General features: G+C 42.3%; 1 long non-coding RNA gene and 5 other non-coding genes across 6 annotated transcripts in view; all 6 read left to right on the top strand.

Moving 5' to 3' along the window:
• Window positions 1–341: 341 nt before the first annotated feature.
• Window positions 342–406, top strand: LOC132647356 (small nucleolar RNA SNORD109A). Its single transcript, XR_009585724.1, has one exon. It is a non-coding gene; the product is annotated as a small nucleolar RNA SNORD109A (small nucleolar RNA).
• Window positions 407–5,514: 5,108 nt separating this feature from the next.
• Window positions 5,515–5,579, top strand: LOC132647355 (small nucleolar RNA SNORD109A). The gene has a single exon (XR_009585723.1). It is a non-coding gene; the product is annotated as a small nucleolar RNA SNORD109A (small nucleolar RNA).
• A 5,105-nt stretch (window positions 5,580–10,684) lies between these two features.
• Window positions 10,685–10,749, top strand: LOC132647354 (small nucleolar RNA SNORD109A). Its single transcript, XR_009585722.1, has one exon. It is a non-coding gene; the product is annotated as a small nucleolar RNA SNORD109A (small nucleolar RNA).
• A 4,140-nt stretch (window positions 10,750–14,889) lies between these two features.
• Window positions 14,890–20,044, top strand: part of LOC132647037 (uncharacterized) — a 178,160-nt gene continuing 173,005 nt past the window's right edge. The window contains exons 1-2 of the long non-coding RNA XR_009585324.1: window positions 14,890–15,111; window positions 18,062–18,100. This is a non-coding gene — a long non-coding RNA (uncharacterized LOC132647037). The remainder of the gene's footprint in view (window positions 15,112–18,061; window positions 18,101–20,044) is intronic.
• LOC132647413 (small nucleolar RNA SNORD109A) lies at window positions 16,072–16,136 on the top strand. Its single transcript, XR_009585781.1, has one exon. It is a non-coding gene; the product is annotated as a small nucleolar RNA SNORD109A (small nucleolar RNA).
• LOC132647744 (small nucleolar RNA SNORD109A) lies at window positions 19,662–19,726 on the top strand. Its single transcript, XR_009586087.1, has one exon. It is a non-coding gene; the product is annotated as a small nucleolar RNA SNORD109A (small nucleolar RNA).

Below are 20,044 nucleotides of genomic sequence, written 5' to 3'. Positions count from 1 at the left end.
AGATAGGAACAAAGTCATTTTGCTTACTTGAATGTTTTCTCTATTCTTGCCAAAATCTCTGTTGTAAAGATTAAGTACAGAAGTTCAGGGAACATTGAGAGGCACCCGATTTGGGGGCAGTGACACCCACCGAATGCAATGTTTTGACCTCTATTTTTCTCATATGGGGTCAAAGGGGAAAGGCTCTTTAATCCTGTCCTCTGTGTTTCCCCACCACCTTTGACAGAATGAACTACATGCCTCCTGCTCAGTTTTGAACTTCCTTGTCAAGGCCCAGTAGTCTAGCTCTCTGGGGTTTCATTTGGTAGGTGAAAACTCATGTGTTGATCAAAGGCCTTTCTGGATCTATGATGACAACAGGTATCTGAGGACGTTGACTGACTTGAACAGATGCGATATGAGGTCCAGATATGAGGTCCGTGTGAGACCCATGAGGATTTCAGAGTCTGCCTGGCACTCTTCCCTCTTCAGAGAGGATGAGAACTGTGCAGTTTGGCATCAGATTCTGAGATTTTTCGAAAAAGGCCTCATAACAGTACCCAAACATGGTTTGATACATTCTTCATTGGGTTCTATTTTCCAAGAGATTGAAATGATTTCAAATGATAGGGAGAGAGCCTTTACTATAGGAGTAGGCACATATATCAGGTAGAGATGACTGTAAGTGCAAATGATGTACTCAAAAACTATCTAGGAACTGATGAATTCGAACGTGCTGCTCATTCCTAGTCTCGGTCGATGTACCCTTGCACATATGTAGTAAAGTGTCAGAAGGGGATGTTATGGATCATGCCAGTAGTCCCAAGAATATTGGAGGACAATAACTGCCCTCGCCATTTACCCAAAGTTGTGTAAAGGCTGACGTATAACAAATAATTCCAGGACCATTCAATTTATATAGAGGGAAATTTGAAATGATCTTTCCTGTTGGAGCCTGGGTAAATTCTAGATAATAATGGCTAGGTGATAAGCCAGGGCACCTGTTTGAGACATTCCCTAGTTTTATTGGTGTTCATCAAGTATGTCTTAGCTGCCAAAATATTCCAGAGCATGTTGTGTTTACCTATCTCTCTCTCGCATGGAAACCCTCTCAGTTGATCCATCATGAGAAATGACAATTGGGCTTTGCTTTCTGTTATTCGTTGTTTTTGTTTCTATTTTCCTCCTTGGTACATTCATCCTCTTATTGCTGCACTCACACAGATGCAAATCATCTCTTTTAACAAAATTTGCGTGTTACCCAATATCTATGAAAACAACTATTCCTTTAAAAAACAAAGGAAAGATATGTCTATAGAACATGTTGCTAGCTGTTAGACCCACAGTCCTGATAATGGATCAGACGCGCTAACTCTCCAATGAAACAAGAAAGAACCACACACTGAATCTTCTTAATATCCTCATGATGAACACAATTAATTCAGAACTGACACACACACACACACACACACACACATATATATATATATATGTATATCTTACTACTAACAGACTTTTAGGAAGCAGGAGCATAGGACTTTTGGTAACACTTGCTGGATACACAATTTCTAAAGCCATGGTTGACGCTTGAATATCCAATCAAGGACATCATGTAATCTCAGATTTGTAGTACAACATACTCGATAAAAAGCAACCCATGAGTATTTGACCACGGGCTAGTCAGTTAGTGAGTAGAAAACATCTTCTTTTCATCAGATTTAACCTGAAGCATGGTAGATGATTCCAACGCTCTTCCAAGTGGAATACTTGAGTTCCATGAATCGATACATGGTAACATACATATAGACAAACAGGCACCTTTGGATTCCCCTCTCTTCCAAGATGAGGTTGCATGGCAGGGAAGAAATCTAAAGTCAATTATGGAACACTCTGTTGGATAAACATGAGAGAATTCCATGCACAGAGGACAAATTTCAATGACACCCTGAAATCTCAAAGATACCATAGGGCTTACTGACTTTCACCTCTGTGCAACTTGTTCATTTTGACTTTGAGAAACCAGGAGTTAAGAATGACCATACTGTACAGTATGACTCATGGCTAATGCCCTGGTGGTAGCTCCAACAGCTGTCAATGAGATGGTAGTAACAATGGTGGCTGTAGTTCCAAGATCCCTTTTCTGTCTGAAGACATTCATAGCGTGAGGGGCATCAATGGGCACAGGCACCCAGCGAGGCAAGCGAGTAACCAGGGCATACCTAAATTTACTAGCATTCCAGCATTGGGCAAAAAAGCAAGTATCATTACCACAATTACTTGACTCTATCTGGCTAATAATGAATAAAAATGGGGGATATAGACAAACAGGTGTGGGCTTATAGGAAATATTATGAGAAGCCTTAACCCCTCGTTGGAACATCCTGCGTCAGTTCTAGAACTAGCAGTGGTGGTGTCCGAGGTCTGAGTAAGTTCAGGAGACCATTGCCCCCAGGGGCGAGACGTGCTCCATGCCAATTGACTAACTCCATGTTTTCCTCCAATTTTGAAATTCATTTAAGGTTATTAAATTATTTTTTTCCTTTTTTCTTAAATTTTTCATCAATTACACTTTATTCATTCTGCATCCCCCCATTAGCCCCTCCCTCCTCTCCTCCCAATCCCACCCTCCCTCCTCCCTCTGCTTGCATGCCACTCCCCAAGTCCACTAATAGGGGAGGATCTCCTCTCCTTTCTTATTGTAGTCTGTCAGTTCAGACCCTGAATAATCATTAAGCCAATGTAGCTCATGCCTTTGTTGTACATAAAGGAATTAATGCTCAACTAAAAGGAAGCTTGATGGTGTCCAATCAGAGGATTGACCTCTTGTAGGAGCAAATAGATACCCTATGGCAAATCGCTCAACCTGGCTGTCAATGAAAGTATGCTGGACTTTGTGTCACTAGCATACAACATGAGAATTTTTCCTGTGCTGCAAATCTGTTTAAACAATTGTCGAGCTATATTTTAGATAATTGGACTGGAGAATTCGATACTACGATGGAGCAGCTGAGAGTGGCCATTGTCACAGTAAATTCTACCAGAGTGGACGCAGGACTAGCCACAGGATTATCAACATGGATTGCTGAAGCAATGAACCATCTGAAGGAATGGGCGGGCATGGGAGTGTTAGCAGGCCTTCTGGTGTTGGTCTCCTTGGTTTGCCTGTGGTATATATGCAAGATTAGAGTCTCACAACAGTGTGATGCAGCCATGATCATTCAGGCCTTTACAGCCATGAAGCAGGACATTCTCCCCAAGCATGGTTGGATACCATAAAAAGCTAAAATGATAAGCTCAGGATGCGAGGCTAAGCACTGCACTCAGGGTCAGCCTCTTTGGACCCAGAGAAGAGCATGTCTGATTGGATGCAGGTTGATGCCCCAGGTCCCGCCTCTGAGAAAAAGGTATCGGACGGGTCTGATGCTCTTTGGGTGGATGACACCTAAATGAACATCTGTACAAAGTCCCAATTTATTTCTAATATCAGAGATCAGACCTCTACTCTTGCCTGATGCGTCTAAAACAAAAAGGGGGAACTGTAGAGAGCTGCGGAATGCTATGCCTTAAAGATGGAGCTGGTTTCCGCCTTCCACCTTCCTGATGGTGAGTGCTCTCTGTCACGAACAACTCCACATTTGGCTAAGGCCGAGGATCTGGCTTGCTTCCATGTATGTGGACCTATCTGCATTGCCCCCGTGGCACGTCTGGGTTGACTACCCAGAGGCTATTTAAGCTGTGGGCTGGCTTTCCCCAGGGTCCGAGGATTCTTCAATGTTCCTGAATAAACAGCATTGAAAAAAAAAAAAAAAGAATGACCATACTGCAATGCTATAGGCAGTGCCTCTTCTTTGCTTTGTCCAACTTCCCTGCTGCCCACTGAGAGGCGTCCACACTGTGTCTGCTGGCACTGGCAAAGATGCTCTCACAGACAGCTTTTGAGGAAGCCATCAGAAGAAGTGAAATTCTTGCCACAGTGGCTAAAATCTGAGGGAATTGGAAGGGAGGAAATGAATTCAATAGTTGGTTCTGGGAAAGACTGAACGGCTGGAAGACTTGAAGGTCGGGACACTTTAGAAAGTCAAGGTTGCCTAGACGCATTTCCTTTTCTGATAACCTTCATACTTATTATGTTGCAGGCTAAAACTTGGAGAGGTGCTTCGCTTCTGGCAGGACAGGTAAGCAGTGACGCTGCTTCCCATGGTGTCTTTTGTTTGTAGGCAGGCTGAAATCTCGGCTGACTAAATATTTACCTACTGTGTACTTTTAGAGATGAGATTTATTTGACGTCCCTCTCATGGCTAAACAACCTAGGCTTCATGTTGCCTCTTGCTGGAGGAACTCTTGCTATGGCCCTGGCTTTGTAGGGGACTTAGCTAGGTAGTCCCAACCCAAGCAAGTGACAAGGATACTACCTATTACCATTAGCATGTTGAGGTGCATTTGGAAAACCAAGAGCTGGGTGAAGTTATTGGCATATTTGACTTTCTTTTGAAGCTACAATTGAAGCTTCCAATTCTAAATAATATATCCAGAAATACTAAGAAAAGTCTTTTCCCAGCTCCTTCCCTTATCGACATTCAAGCTCAAAGAATTAAACTCTTATTTCTGCCCTGGCAGGTTGGAACCCAAAGGAAGATGATAGGGTGTTAGGAGTCTCGACCCCTAGAGCACAGAACAATAACCCTCACAAATTTCATCTATCCTTGTTCCTCTGGCGTGGATACTAAGAGACCGACCAATGTATTTTCAAGTACTTGTAAGTAGCATGGAAACTTGCAATCTGCCCTCCAAAATTCAGGTGAATTGCCGTAAAGTTTTCGTAGCCCCAAACATGACATGAGAGGTGATAAGAAGAGCAGGTTCAGGAATCAGGCACACAGAATCCAACTCCTGTCCCTGTCAATGTCCTTTGGGATACCTGGTGATATATATGGATCAAAATGTAGCTTGGTTTCTCTGTTCCAATTTGTGTCCAAGGAAATATGGAATGAGCTGGTGGTCATGTGACATACATCACAAAATCCTCCAGAGCATTGACAATTGCAGGACAACTGGAAGGCTCAATACTGGGCACTGAAAGATAGAGAGGAACATACATGGAAGACAGGGAACAGGAGGAAGAATCCTAAAGGAGGGTAAAGAGGAAGAGCATAGAATCAAAACCGCAAATTAGGATGTTGAAAAAATCCTATCTAGATAGGAACAAAGTCATTTTGCTTACTTGAATGTTTTCTCTATTCTTGCCAAAATCTCTGTTGTAAAGATTAAGTACAGAAGTTCAGGGAACATTGAGAGGCACCCGATTTGGGGGCAGTGACACCCACCGAATGCAATGTTTTGACCTCTATTTTTCTCATATGGGGTCAAAGGGGAAAGGCTCTTTAATCCTGTCCTCTGTGTTTCCCCACCACCTTTGACAGAATGAACTACATGCCTCCTGCTCAGTTTTGAACTTCCTTGTCAAGGCCCAGTAGTCTAGCTCTCTGGGGTTTCATTTGGTAGGTGAAAACTCATGTGTTGATCAAAGGCCTTTCTGGATCTATGATGACAACAGGTATCTGAGGACGTTGACTGACTTGAACAGATGCGATATGAGGTCCAGATATGAGGTCCGTGTGAGACCCATGAGGATTTCAGAGTCTGCCTGGCACTCTTCCCTCTTCAGAGAGGATGAGAACTGTGCAGTTTGGCATCAGATTCTGAGATTTTTCGAAAAAGGCCTCATAACAGTACCCAAACATGGTTTGATACATTCTTCATTGGGTTCTATTTTCCAAGAGATTGAAATGATTTCAAATGATAGGGAGAGAGCCTTTACTATAGGAGTAGGCACATATATCAGGTAGAGATGACTGTAAGTGCAAATGATGTACTCAAAAACTATCTAGGAACTGATGAATTCGAACGTGCTGCTCATTCCTAGTCTCGGTCGATGTACCCTTGCACATATGTAGTAAAGTGTCAGAAGGGGATGTTATGGATCATGCCAGTAGTCCCAAGAATATTGGAGGACAATAACTGCCCTCGCCATTTACCCAAAGTTGTGTAAAGGCTGACGTATAACAAATAATTCCAGGACCATTCAATTTATATAGAGGGAAATTTGAAATGATCTTTCCTGTTGGAGCCTGGGTAAATTCTAGATAATAATGGCTAGGTGATAAGCCAGGGCACCTGTTTGAGACATTCCCTAGTTTTATTGGTGTTCATCAAGTATGTCTTAGCTGCCAAAATATTCCAGAGCATGTTGTGTTTACCTATCTCTCTCTCGCATGGAAACCCTCTCAGTTGATCCATCATGAGAAATGACAATTGGGCTTTGCTTTCTGTTATTCGTTGTTTTTGTTTCTATTTTCCTCCTTGGTACATTCATCCTCTTATTGCTGCACTCACACAGATGCAAATCATCTCTTTTAACAAAATTTGCGTGTTACCCAATATCTATGAAAACAACTATTCCTTTAAAAAACAAAGGAAAGATATGTCTATAGAACATGTTGCTAGCTGTTAGACCCACAGTCCTGATAATGGATCAGACGCGCTAACTCTCCAATGAAACAAGAAAGAACCACACACTGAATCTTCTTAATATCCTCATGATGAACACAATTAATTCAGAACTGACACACACACACACACACACACACACATATATATATATATGTATATCTTACTACTAACAGACTTTTAGGAAGCAGGAGCATAGGACTTTTGGTAACACTTGCTGGATACACAATTTCTAAAGCCATGGTTGACGCTTGAATATCCAATCAAGGACATCATGTAATCTCAGATTTGTAGTACAACATACTCGATAAAAAGCAACCCATGAGTATTTGACCACGGGCTAGTCAGTTAGTGAGTAGAAAACATCTTCTTTTCATCAGATTTAACCTGAAGCATGGTAGATGATTCCAACGCTCTTCCAAGTGGAATACTTGAGTTCCATGAATCGATACATGGTAACATACATATAGACAAACAGGCACCTTTGGATTCCCCTCTCTTCCAAGATGAGGTTGCATGGCAGGGAAGAAATCTAAAGTCAATTATGGAACACTCTGTTGGATAAACATGAGAGAATTCCATGCACAGAGGACAAATTTCAATGACACCCTGAAATCTCAAAGATACCATAGGGCTTACTGACTTTCACCTCTGTGCAACTTGTTCATTTTGACTTTGAGAAACCAGGAGTTAAGAATGACCATACTGTACAGTATGACTCATGGCTAATGCCCTGGTGGTAGCTCCAACAGCTGTCAATGAGATGGTAGTAACAATGGTGGCTGTAGTTCCAAGATCCCTTTTCTGTCTGAAGACATTCATAGCGTGAGGGGCATCAATGGGCACAGGCACCCAGCGAGGCAAGCGAGTAACCAGGGCATACCTAAATTTACTAGCATTCCAGCATTGGGCAAAAAAGCAAGTATCATTACCACAATTACTTGACTCTATCTGGCTAATAATGAATAAAAATGGGGGATATAGACAAACAGGTGTGGGCTTATAGGAAATATTATGAGAAGCCTTAACCCCTCGTTGGAACATCCTGCGTCAGTTCTAGAACTAGCAGTGGTGGTGTCCGAGGTCTGAGTAAGTTCAGGAGACCATTGCCCCCAGGGGCGAGACGTGCTCCATGCCAATTGACTAACTCCATGTTTTCCTCCAATTTTGAAATTCATTTAAGGTTATTAAATTATTTTTTTCCTTTTTTCTTAAATTTTTCATCAATTACACTTTATTCATTCTGCATCCCCCCATTAGCCCCTCCCTCCTCTCCTCCCAATCCCACCCTCCCTCCTCCCTCTGCTTGCATGCCACTCCCCAAGTCCACTAATAGGGGAGGATCTCCTCTCCTTTCTTATTGTAGTCTGTCAGTTCAGACCCTGAATAATCATTAAGCCAATGTAGCTCATGCCTTTGTTGTACATAAAGGAATTAATGCTCAACTAAAAGGAAGCTTGATGGTGTCCAATCAGAGGATTGACCTCTTGTAGGAGCAAATAGATACCCTATGGCAAATCGCTCAACCTGGCTGTCAATGAAAGTATGCTGGACTTTGTGTCACTAGCATACAACATGAGAATTTTTCCTGTGCTGCAAATCTGTTTAAACAATTGTCGAGCTATATTTTAGATAATTGGACTGGAGAATTCGATACTACGATGGAGCAGCTGAGAGTGGCCATTGTCACAGTAAATTCTACCAGAGTGGACGCAGGACTAGCCACAGGATTATCAACATGGATTGCTGAAGCAATGAACCATCTGAAGGAATGGGCGGGCATGGGAGTGTTAGCAGGCCTTCTGGTGTTGGTCTCCTTGGTTTGCCTGTGGTATATATGCAAGATTAGAGTCTCACAACAGTGTGATGCAGCCATGATCATTCAGGCCTTTACAGCCATGAAGCAGGACATTCTCCCCAAGCATGGTTGGATACCATAAAAAGCTAAAATGATAAGCTCAGGATGCGAGGCTAAGCACTGCACTCAGGGTCAGCCTCTTTGGACCCAGAGAAGAGCATGTCTGATTGGATGCAGGTTGATGCCCCAGGTCCCGCCTCTGAGAAAAAGGTATCGGACGGGTCTGATGCTCTTTGGGTGGATGACACCTAAATGAACATCTGTACAAAGTCCCAATTTATTTCTAATATCAGAGATCAGACCTCTACTCTTGCCTGATGCGTCTAAAACAAAAAGGGGGAACTGTAGAGAGCTGCGGAATGCTATGCCTTAAAGATGGAGCTGGTTTCCGCCTTCCACCTTCCTGATGGTGAGTGCTCTCTGTCACGAACAACTCCACATTTGGCTAAGGCCGAGGATCTGGCTTGCTTCCATGTATGTGGACCTATCTGCATTGCCCCCGTGGCACGTCTGGGTTGACTACCCAGAGGCTATTTAAGCTGTGGGCTGACTTTCCCCAGGGTCCGAGGATTCTTCAATGTTCCTGAATAAACAGCATTGAAAAAAAAAAAAAAGAATGACCATACTGCAATGCTATAGGCAGTGCCTCTTCTTTGCTTTGTCCAACTTCCCTGCTGCCCACTGAGAGGCGTCCACACTGTGTCTGCTGGCACTGGCAAAGATGCTCTCACAGACAGCTTTTGAGGAAGCCATCAGAAGAAGTGAAATTCTTGCCACAGTGGCTAAAATCTGAGGGAATTGGAAGGGAGGAAATGAATTCAATAGTTGGTTCTGGGAAAGACTGAACGGCTGGAAGACTTGAAGGTCGGGACACTTTAGAAAGTCAAGGTTGCCTAGACGCATTTCCTTTTCTGATAACCTTCATACTTATTATGTTGCAGGCTAAAACTTGGAGAGGTGCTTCGCTTCTGGCAGGACAGGTAAGCAGTGACGCTGCTTCCCATGGTGTCTTTTGTTTGTAGGCAGGCTGAAATCTCGGCTGACTAAATATTTACCTACTGTGTACTTTTAGAGATGAGATTTATTTGACGTCCCTCTCATGGCTAAACAACCTAGGCTTCATGTTGCCTCTTGCTGGAGGAACTCTTGCTATGGCCCTGGCTTTGTAGGGGACTTAGCTAGGTAGTCCCAACCCAAGCAAGTGACAAGGATACTACCTATTACCATTAGCATGTTGAGGTGCATTTGGAAAACCAAGAGCTGGGTGAAGTTATTGGCATATTTGACTTTCTTTTGAAGCTACAATTGAAGCTTCCAATTCTAAATAATATATCCAGAAATACTAAGAAAAGTCTTTTCCCAGCTCCTTCCCTTATCGACATTCAAGCTCAAAGAATTAAACTCTTATTTCTGCCCTGGCAGGTTGGAACCCAAAGGAAGATGATAGGGTGTTAGGAGTCTCGACCCCTAGAGCACAGAACAATAACCCTCACAAATTTCATCTATCCTTGTTCCTCTGGCGTGGATACTAAGAGACCGACCAATGTATTTTCAAGTACTTGTAAGTAGCATGGAAACTTGCAATCTGCCCTCCAAAATTCAGGTGAATTGCCGTAAAGTTTTCGTAGCCCCAAACATGACATGAGAGGTGATAAGAAGAGCAGGTTCAGGAATCAGGCACACAGAATCCAACTCCTGTCCCTGTCAATGTCCTTTGGGATACCTGGTGATATATATGGATCAAAATGTAGCTTGGTTTCTCTGTTCCAATTTGTGTCCAAGGAAATATGGAATGAGCTGGTGGTCATGTGACATACATCACAAAATCCTCCAGAGCATTGACAATTGCAGGACAACTGGAAGGCTCAATACTGGGCACTGAAAGATAGAGAGGAACATACATGGAAGACAGGGAACAGGAGGAAGAATCCTAAAGGAGGGTAAAGAGGAAGAGCATAGAATCAAAACCGCAAATTAGGATGTTGAAAAAATCCTATCTAGATAGGAACAAAGTCATTTTGCTTACTTGAATGTTTTCTCTATTCTTGCCAAAATCTCTGTTGTAAAGATTAAGTACAGAAGTTCAGGGAACATTGAGAGGCACCCGATTTGGGGGCAGTGACACCCACCGAATGCAATGTTTTGACCTCTATTTTTCTCATATGGGGTCAAAGGGGAAAGGCTCTTTAATCCTGTCCTCTGTGTTTCCCCACCACCTTTGACAGAATGAACTACATGCCTCCTGCTCAGTTTTGAACTTCCTTGTCAAGGCCCAGTAGTCTAGCTCTCTGGGGTTTCATTTGGTAGGTGAAAACTCATGTGTTGATCAAAGGCCTTTCTGGATCTATGATGACAACAGGTATCTGAGGACGTTGACTGACTTGAACAGATGCGATATGAGGTCCAGATATGAGGTCCGTGTGAGACCCATGAGGATTTCAGAGTCTGCCTGGCACTCTTCCCTCTTCAGAGAGGATGAGAACTGTGCAGTTTGGCATCAGATTCTGAGATTTTTCGAAAAAGGCCTCATAACAGTACCCAAACATGGTTTGATACATTCTTCATTGGGTTCTATTTTCCAAGAGATTGAAATGATTTCAAATGATAGGGAGAGAGCCTTTACTATAGGAGTAGGCACATATATCAGGTAGAGATGACTGTAAGTGCAAATGATGTACTCAAAAACTATCTAGGAACTGATGAATTCGAACGTGCTGCTCATTCCTAGTCTCGGTCGATGTACCCTTGCACATATGTAGTAAAGTGTCAGAAGGGGATGTTATGGATCATGCCAGTAGTCCCAAGAATATTGGAGGACAATAACTGCCCTCGCCATTTACCCAAAGTTGTGTAAAGGCTGACGTATAACAAATAATTCCAGGACCATTCAATTTATATAGAGGGAAATTTGAAATGATCTTTCCTGTTGGAGCCTGGGTAAATTCTAGATAATAATGGCTAGGTGATAAGCCAGGGCACCTGTTTGAGACATTCCCTAGTTTTATTGGTGTTCATCAAGTATGTCTTAGCTGCCAAAATATTCCAGAGCATGTTGTGTTTACCTATCTCTCTCTCGCATGGAAACCCTCTCAGTTGATCCATCATGAGAAATGACAATTGGGCTTTGCTTTCTGTTATTCGTTGTTTTTGTTTCTATTTTCCTCCTTGGTACATTCATCCTCTTATTGCTGCACTCACACAGATGCAAATCATCTCTTTTAACAAAATTTGCGTGTTACCCAATATCTATGAAAACAACTATTCCTTTAAAAAACAAAGGAAAGATATGTCTATAGAACATGTTGCTAGCTGTTAGACCCACAGTCCTGATAATGGATCAGACGCGCTAACTCTCCAATGAAACAAGAAAGAACCACACACTGAATCTTCTTAATATCCTCATGATGAACACAATTAATTCAGAACTGACACACACACACACACACACACACACATATATATATATATGTATATCTTACTACTAACAGACTTTTAGGAAGCAGGAGCATAGGACTTTTGGTAACACTTGCTGGATACACAATTTCTAAAGCCATGGTTGACGCTTGAATATCCAATCAAGGACATCATGTAATCTCAGATTTGTAGTACAACATACTCGATAAAAAGCAACCCATGAGTATTTGACCACGGGCTAGTCAGTTAGTGAGTAGAAAACATCTTCTTTTCATCAGATTTAACCTGAAGCATGGTAGATGATTCCAACGCTCTTCCAAGTGGAATACTTGAGTTCCATGAATCGATACATGGTAACATACATATAGACAAACAGGCACCTTTGGATTCCCCTCTCTTCCAAGATGAGGTTGCATGGCAGGGAAGAAATCTAAAGTCAATTATGGAACACTCTGTTGGATAAACATGAGAGAATTCCATGCACAGAGGACAAATTTCAATGACACCCTGAAATCTCAAAGATACCATAGGGCTTACTGACTTTCACCTCTGTGCAACTTGTTCATTTTGACTTTGAGAAACCAGGAGTTAAGAATGACCATACTGTACAGTATGACTCATGGCTAATGCCCTGGTGGTAGCTCCAACAGCTGTCAATGAGATGGTAGTAACAATGGTGGCTGTAGTTCCAAGATCCCTTTTCTGTCTGAAGACATTCATAGCGTGAGGGGCATCAATGGGCACAGGCACCCAGCGAGGCAAGCCAGTAACCAGGGCATACCTAAATTTACTAGCATTCCAGCATTGGGCAAAAAAGCAAGTATCATTACCACAATTACTTGACTCTATCTGGCTAATAATGAATAAAAATGGGGGATATAGACAAACAGGTGTGGGCTTATAGGAAATATTATGAGAAGCCTTAACCCCTCGTTGGAACATCCTGCGTCAGTTCTAGAACTAGCAGTGGTGGTGTCCGAGGTCTGAGTAAGTTCAGGAGACCATTGCCCCCAGGGGCGAGACGTGCTCCATGCCAATTGACTAACTCCATGTTTTCCTCCAATTTTGAAATTCATTTAAGGTTATTAAATTATTTTTTTCCTTTTTTCTTAAATTTTTCATCAATTACACTTTATTCATTCTGCATCCCCCCATTAGCCCCTCCCTCCTCTCCTCCCAATCCCACCCTCCCTCCTCCCTCTGCTTGCATGCCACTCCCCAAGTCCACTAATAGGGGAGGATCTCCTCTCCTTTCTTATTGTAGTCTGTCAGTTCAGACCCTGAATAATCATTAAGCCAATGTAGCTCATGCCTTTGTTGTACATAAAGGAATTAATGCTCAACTAAAAGGAAGCTTGATGGTGTCCAATCAGAGGATTGACCTCTTGTAGGAGCAAATAGATACCCTATGGCAAATCGCTCAACCTGGCTGTCAATGAAAGTATGCTGGACTTTGTGTCACTAGCATACAACATGAGAATTTTTCCTGTGCTGCAAATCTGTTTAAACAATTGTCGAGCTATATTTTAGATAATTGGACTGGAGAATTCGATACTACGATGGAGCAGCTGAGAGTGGCCATTGTCACAGTAAATTCTACCAGAGTGGACGCAGGACTAGCCACAGGATTATCAACATGGATTGCTGAAGCAATGAACCATCTGAAGGAATGGGCGGGCATGGGAGTGTTAGCAGGCCTTCTGGTGTTGGTCTCCTTGGTTTGCCTGTGGTATATATGCAAGATTAGAGTCTCACAACAGTGTGATGCAGCCATGATCATTCAGGCCTTTACAGCCATGAAGCAGGACATTCTCCCCAAGCATGGTTGGATACCATAAAAAGCTAAAATGATAAGCTCAGGATGCGAGGCTAAGCACTGCACTCAGGGTCAGCCTCTTTGGACCCAGAGAAGAGCATGTCTGATTGGATGCAGGTTGATGCCCCAGGTCCCGCCTCTGAGAAAAAGGTATCGGACGGGTCTGATGCTCTTTGGGTGGATGACACCTAAATGAACATCTGTACAAAGTCCCAATTTATTTCTAATATCAGAGATCAGACCTCTACTCTTGCCTGATGCGTCTAAAACAAAAAGGGGGAACTGTAGAGAGCTGCGGAATGCTATGCCTTAAAGATGGAGCTGGTTTCCGCCTTCCACCTTCCTGATGGTGAGTGCTCTCTGTCACGAACAACTCCACATTTGGCTAAGGCCGAGGATCTGGCTTGCTTCCATGTATGTGGACCTATCTGCATTGCCCCCGTGGCACGCCTGGGTTGGCTACCCAGAGGCTATTTAAGCTGTGGGCTGACTTTCCCCAGGGTCCGAGGAATCTTCAATGTTCCTGAATGAACAGCATTGAAAAAAAAAAAAAAAAAAAAAAAAAAAAAAAAAAAAAAAAAAAAAAAAAGAATGACCATACTGCAATGCTATAGGCAGTGCCTCTTCTTTGCTTTGTCCAACTTCCCTGCTGCCCACTGAGAGGCGTCCACACTGTGTCTGCTGGCACTGGCAAAGATGCTCTCACAGACAGCTTTTGAGGAAGCCATCAGAAGAAGTGAAATTCTTGCCACAGTGGCTAAAATCTGAGGGGATTGGAAGGGAGGAAATGAATTCAATAGTTGGTTCTGGGAAAGACTGAACGGCTGGAAGACTTGAAGGTCGGGACACATTAGATAGTCAAGGTTGCCTAGACGCATTTCCTTTTCTGATAACCTTCATACTTATTATGTTGCAGGCTAAAACTTGGAGAGGTGCTTCGCTTCTGGCAGGACAGGTAAGCAGTGACGCTGCTTCCCATGGTGTCTTTTGTTTGTAGGCAGGCTGAAATCTCGGCTGACTAAATATTTACCTACTGTGTACTTTTAGAGATGAGATTTATTTGACGTCCCTCTCATGGCTAAACAACCTAGGCTTCATGTTGCCTCTTGCTGGAGGAACTCTTGCTATGGCCCTGGCTTTGTAGGGGACTTAGCTAGGTAGTCCCAACCCAAGCAAGTGACAAGGATACTACCTAATAACATTAGTATGTTGAGGTGCATTTGGAAAACCAACAGTTGGGTGAAGTTATTGGCATATTTGACTTTGTTTTGAAGCTACCATTGAAGCTTCCAATTCTAAATAATATATCCAGAAGTACTAAGAAAAGCCTTCTCCCAGCTCCTTCACTTATCGACAATCAATCTCAATGAATTAAACTCTTCTTTCTGCCCTGACAGGTGTGGAACCCAAAGGAAGATGATACGGTGTTAGGAGTCTCGACCCCTAGAGCACAGAACAATAACCCTCACAAATTTCATCTATCCTTGATTCTCTTGAGTGGATACTAAGAAAGCAACCCATGCGTTTTCACGTCCTTGTAAGTAGCATGGAAACTTGCAATCTTGCCCTCTAAAATTCAGGTGAATTGCCATAAAGTTTTCGCAGCCCCAAACAGAGCTGACAATGAACCATAATTTTTCGTTTTATAAATGATTATGGATTATCTTGAGCCAGAAATCTAGTTATCCATTGTCAGAAAAAAACAAAACAAAACAAAGAATATTTTTGGTATTAAATGCAATGCCTTCCTTCATCTTGGAAACTGGGTGGTTTTGAGTTCATTTGAAGAAAAATGACATGAGAGGTGATAAGAAGAGCAGGTTCAGGAATCAGGCACACAGAATCCAACTCCTGCCCCTGTCAATGTCCTGTGGGATACCTGGTGATGTATATGGACCAAAATGTAGCTTGGTTTGTGTGTTCCAATTTGTTGTCCAAGGAAATATGGAACGAGCTGGTGGTCATGTGACATACATCACAAAATCCTCCAGAGCATTGAAAATTGCAGGAAAACGGGAAGGCTCAATACTGGGCACTGTAAGATGGAGAGGAACATACATGGAAGACAGGGAACAGGAGGAGGAATCCTAAAGGAAGGTAAAGAGGAAGAGATTAGAATCAAAACCGCAAATTAGGATGTTGAAAAAATCTTATCTAGATAGGAACAAAGTCATTTGGCTTACTTGAATGTTTTCTCTATTCTTACCAAAATCTCTGTTGTAAAGATTAAGTACATAAGTTCAGGGAATATTCACAGGTACCTGATTTGTGGCCAGTGACACCCAAAAAATGCAATGTTTTGACCTCTATTTTTCTCATACGGTGTCAAAGGGGAAAGGCTCTTTAATCCTGTCCTCTGTGTTTCCCCACCACCTTTGACAGAATGAGCTACATGCCTCCTGCACAGTTTTGACCTTCCTTGTCTAGGCCCAGGAGTCTAGCTCTCTGGGGTTTCACTTGGTAGGTGAAAACTCATGTGTTGAGCGAAGGCCTTTCTGGATCTCTAATGAAAACAGGTATCTGAGGACGTTGACTGACTTGAACAGATGCGATCTGAGGTCCAGATATGAGGTCCTCGTGAGACCCATGAGGATTTCAGAGCCTGCCTGGCACTCCTCCCTCTACAGACAGGATGAGAACTGTGCAGTTTGGCATCAGATTCGGAGACTTTTCGAAAAAGGCCTCATAACAGTACATATACTTGGTTTGATACATTCTTCATTGCTTTCTATTTTCAAAGAGAATGAAATGATTCCAAGTGATAGGGAGACAGCCTTTACTATAGGAGTAGGCATATATATCAGGTAGAGATGACTGTAGGTGCAAAAGACGTAACCAAAATATATCTAAGAACTGATGAATTCGAACGTGCTGCTCATTCCTAGTCTCGGTCAATGTACCCTTGCACATATGTGGTAAAGTGTCAGGAGGGGACGTTATGGCTCATGCCAGTAGTCCCAAGAATATTGGAGGACAATGACTGCCCTCGCCCTTTACCCAAAGTTGTGTAAAGGCTAACATATAACAAATAATTCCAGCATCATTCAATTTATATAGAGGGAAAATTGAAATGGTCTTTCCTGTTGGAGGCTGGGTAAATTCTAGATAATAATGGCTAGGTGAGAAGCCAGGGTACCTGTTGGAGACATTCCCTAGTTTTATTGGTGTTCATCATTTATGACTTAGCTGCCAAAATCTTCCAGAGCATGTTGTGTTTACTTATCTCTCTCTCGCATGGAAACCATCTCAGTTGATCCAAATTGAGAAATGACAATTGGGCTTTGCTTTCTGTTATTTGTTGTTGTTTCTGTTTTCCTCCTGGGTACATTCATCCTCTTATTGCCGCTCTCACACAGATGCAAATCATCTATTCTAACAAAATTTGCGTTTAACCCAAGTTCTATGAAAACAACTATTCCTTTAAAAAACAAAGGAAAGATATTTCTAAAGAACATATTGCTATCTGGTAGACCCATAGTCCTGATAATGGATCAGACATGCTAACTCTCCAATGAAACAAGAAAGAACCACACACTGAATCTTTTTAACATCCTCATGATGAACACAATTAATTCAGAACTGACACACACACACACACACTAATATATATACGCATATATATATATATCTTGCTACTAACAGACTTTTAGGAAGCAGGAGCATAGGACTCGTGGTAACATTTGTTGGATACACAATTTTTAAAGCCATGGTTGAAGCTTGAATATCCAATCAAGGACATCATGTAATCTCAGATGTGTAGTACAACATCCTCGATAAAAAGCAACCCATGAGTATTTGACCACGGGCTAGTCAGTTAGTGCGTAGAAAACATCTTCTTTTCATCCGATTTAACCTGAAGCATGGTAGATGATTCCAACGCTCTTCCAAGTGTAAGACTTGAGTTCCATGTATCGAGAAATGGTAACATTCATGTAGACCAAATGGAACCTTTGGATTCCCCTCTCTTCCAAGATGAGGTTGCATGGCAGGGAAGAAATCTAAAGTCAATTTTGGAACACTTTGTTGGATAAACAAGGAGAGAATTCCATGCACAGAGGACAAATTTCAACGACACCCTGAAATCTCAAAGATACCGTAGGGCTTACTGACTTTCACCTCTGTGCAACTTGTTCATTTTGACTTTGAGAAACAAGGAGTTAAGAAGGACCATACTGCAATGCTATAGGCAGTGCCTCTTCTTTGCTTTGTCCAACTTCCCCGCTGCCAACTGAGAGGCATCCACACTGTGTCTGCTGGCACTGGCAAAGATGCTCTCACAGACAGCTTTTGAGGAAGCCATTAGAAGAAGTGAAATTCTTGCCAGAGTGGCGAAAATCTGAGGGGATTGGAAAGGAGGAAATGAATTCAATAGTTGATTCTGGGAAAGACTGAACGGCTGGCAAACTTGAAGGTCGGGACACTTAGAAAGTCAAGGTTGCCTAGACGCATTTCCTTTTCTGATAACCTTCATACTTATTATGTTGCAGGCTAAAACTTGGAGAGGTGCTTCACTTCTGGCAGGACAGGTAAGCAGTTACGCTGCTTCCCATGGTGTCTTTTGTTTTTAGGCTGGCTGAAATCTCGGTTGTCTAAATATTTACCTACTGTGTACTTCTAGAGATGAGATTTATTTGACGTCTCTCTCATGGCTAAACAACCTAAGCTTCATCTTGCCTCTTGCTGGAGGAACACTTGCTATGGCCCTGGCTTTGTAGGGGACTTAGCTAGGTAGTCCCAACCCAAGCAAGTGACAAGGATACTACCTAATACCATTAGTATGTTGAGGTGCATTTGGAAAACCAACAGTTGGGTGAAGTTTTTGGCATATTCGACTTTCTTTTGAAGCTACCATTGAAGCTTCCAATTCTAAATAATATATCCAGAAGTACTAAGAAAAGCCTTCTCCCAGCTCCTTCCCTTATCGACAATCAATCTCAATGAATTAAACTCTTATTTCTGCCCTGACAAGTGTGGAACCCAAAGGAAGATGATACGGTGTTAGGAGTCTCGACCCCTAGAGCACAGAACAATAACCCTCACAAATTTCATCTATCATTGATTCTCTTGAGTGGATACTAAGAAAGCAACCCATGCGTTTTCATGTCCTTGTAAATAGCATGGAAACTTGCAATCTTGCCCTCTAAAATTCAGGTGAATTGCTATAAAGTTTTCAAAGCCCCAAACAGAGCTGACAATGAACCATAATTTTTCTTTTTATAAATGATTATGGATTATGTTGAGCCAGAAATCTAGTTATCCATTGTCAGAAAAAACAAACCAAACCAAACCAAAACAAAACAAAACGAAGAATATTTTTGGTATTAAATGCAATGCCTTCCTTCATCTTGGAAACTGGGTGGTTTTGAGTTCATTTGAAGAAACATGACATGAGAGGTGATATGAAGAGCAGGTTCAGGAATCAGGCACGCAGAATCCAACTCCTGTTCCTGTCAATGTCCTGTGGGATACCTGGTGATGTATATGGACCAAAATGTAGCTTGGTTTGTGTGTTCCAATTTGTTGTCCAAGGAAATATGGAACGAGCTGGTGGTCATGTGACATACATCACAAAATCCTCCAGAGCATTGACAATTGCAGGACAACTGGAAGGCTCAATACTGTGCACTATAAGATGGAGAGGAACATACATGGAAGACAGGGAACAGGAGGAGGAATCCTATAAGCAGGGTAAAGAGGAAGAACATACAATCAAAACCGCAAATTAGGATGTTGAAAAAATCTTATCTAGATAGGAACAAAGTCATTTGGCTTACTGAATGTTTTCTCTATTCTTACCAAAATCTCTGTTGTAAAGATTAAGTACATAAGTTCAGGGAATATTCACAGGTACCTGATTTGTGGCCAGTGACACCCAACAAATGCAATGTTTTGACCTCTATTTTTCTCATATGGTGTCAAAGGGGAAAGGCTCTTTAATCCTGTCCTCTGTGTTTCCCCACAACCTTTGACAGAATGAGCTACATGCCTCCTGCACAGTTTTGAACTTCCTTGTCTAGGCCCAGGAGTCTAGCTCTCTGGGGTTTCACTTGGTAGGTGAAAACTCATGTGTTGAGCGAAGGCCTTTCTGGATCTATGATGACAACAGGTATCTGAGGACGTTGACTGACTTGAACAGATGCGATCTGAGGTCCAGATATGAGGTCCTCGTGAGACCCATGAGGAGTTCAGAGCCTGCCTGGCACTCCTCCCTCTACAGACTGGATGAGAACTGTGCAGTTTGGCATCAGATTCGGAGACTTTTCGAAAAAGGCCTCATAACAGTACATATACTTGGTTTGATACATTCTTCATTGCTTTCTATTTTCAAAGAGAATGAAATGATTCCAAGTGATAGGGAGACAGCCTTTACTATAGGAGTAGGCACATATATCAGGTAGAGATGACTGTAGGTGCAAATGATGTAACCAAATAATATCTAGGAACTGATGAATTCGAACGTGCTACTCATT

This window comes from Meriones unguiculatus, chromosome 14 (genome assembly GCF_030254825.1).
Source record: "Meriones unguiculatus strain TT.TT164.6M chromosome 14, Bangor_MerUng_6.1, whole genome shotgun sequence".
Taxonomy (NCBI): domain Eukaryota; kingdom Metazoa; phylum Chordata; class Mammalia; order Rodentia; family Muridae; genus Meriones; species Meriones unguiculatus.
Note: the sequence above shows the minus strand (reverse complement) of the source record. Positions and strands in the feature narration are given on the sequence as shown.